Genomic DNA, 1,776 nt, shown 5'->3' with positions numbered 1-1,776 from the left:
ATACTTGAGAAGTAACCACAGGGGGTGGTGCCCCCTGGCCTTTGGGATGTCAGCATAATGGAGTAAAACTTTGGGATCTTATTGAGCTCCAGGGAGACCCCATTCACTCCGGACGGCAACCCAGCCTCAAGCCATTATATTAGTCCAAAATGTTTTGTTCTTTCTGCAGCCTTCAACAGAACAGTTAGCACAAAATAATGAACCCCTCTTCATCGATAGACTTCCCAATTTATGTTTTACCATTTGTACTCATTTACTGAAGAACAACATTTAAAGATTAAATGAGAAACCTCAAAAACAGAAGCTTGTAACACATAGGTTATATTTCACATATTCTCCATTAGATGGAAACACATTTGGGATCATTGGGAACAGCAATCCTTTTTTTCCAGTGGATAGACAGGAAAGGTGGGAGAGAGATGGGGGATGACAAAGGGCCGCAGTCGGACTCGAACCTGGGCCGCTACAAAGGACTCAGCCTACATGGGGCGCACGCTTTTACTGGGTGAGCCAGAGGTCGCCCCAACATGTGCAATCTCAAATCAATTCTAACTAGAAGATTTTGTGAGTAAAAACATCTTCGTAGCCGAATGCAAGACTTACATCTTGTGTTAAACATTTCCACCTTGATGACGTTAAAACACGTTTACATTTTGGGATTGTTTGTATTGTATTGCACATACTTTTCAAAACTCAAACAGGTTAAGAGAAAAAAAAAACTCACAAAACCTTTACTGCTTGTTGCTTGCAAGCTAGAAATGATCAAAATGCTAAAACCATTGTTGCCTCATCTCATAAACATATAGTCCTCGCTTTCAGTGAAGAAGAGGTAAGGGATATTTTTTTAACAAAAGCCCTTAGAAGGGTGTGAAAGGAGCCCCTTTGCACTCCTAAACGCCTGGACACAGTTGGGGGCGCCCCCTCCCCACTTCCCTGGGTCACTAAAGGCATTGAAGTTTTAGAGGGCTGCTACGGCAGATTACTCCACACAGCTGTCCCAGCACCGTGGAAATGAAGTTATGCCCCTTGTCAGCTATGTTTTGTGTGTGCCCCCCACCCCCTACACCCCCACACCCTCGTCCTGTTCTTCTCTCACTCCGTAAAACATAGCACCACTGCTCTTTGGCTACAGAAGGGAATCAGGGGAGGCAACAAAAGGACCGTTCCTACCCAACCATGGCACTGTAGAGGAAACCGATTGGTTGACTAAATGTTCTCTCGTTGCGTCATTATTCAGATAGGCTAGAAATCCCTGACATACAACCCAGCGCAGCCCCTCTCTCCCATAGCATTCCCTTCCCCCATTAACCTTCAATCATAAATCAACCCCTCCTCCACCTTTCCCACCTCTAAAAGGCTCAGGGTACTGCCTTCCTCAAGTCCACCCCCCAACCTCCAATTAGTTTGGGTCACTGGGATTTTTTTTCCCACTACACTTTTTTTGCTAAGTTTGTTTACTTTGGTCAAAACTGAACTGTGATACAAGTGTAGCAACATGAGAAAACGTTCAAAATGAGGGCATAACACACTCCTTTCAGCAGATAAAAGATAGATTAACAAGAAAGATTAACCCTAGCTGAATCCAATATACTCAGATGTTTCACTACAGCCCAACTTGTTCTGGGACCAGTAGCTTATGATGGCTAATGCTTGCTTTATTGCGGTGTTACTGATATGTTTTATTCATCATCTCTCTCAGATAGGACATTTCAGTGGTTCCTTTGGACAGTGACGGGGAATTTGGTATTCCTCTCGGCACAGTGGTCACACTTCTGC

The sequence above is a fragment of the Etheostoma cragini genome, chromosome 16, assembly GCF_013103735.1.
Source record: "Etheostoma cragini isolate CJK2018 chromosome 16, CSU_Ecrag_1.0, whole genome shotgun sequence".
NCBI classification, from domain to species: domain Eukaryota; kingdom Metazoa; phylum Chordata; class Actinopteri; order Perciformes; family Percidae; genus Etheostoma; species Etheostoma cragini.
Note: the sequence above shows the minus strand (reverse complement) of the source record.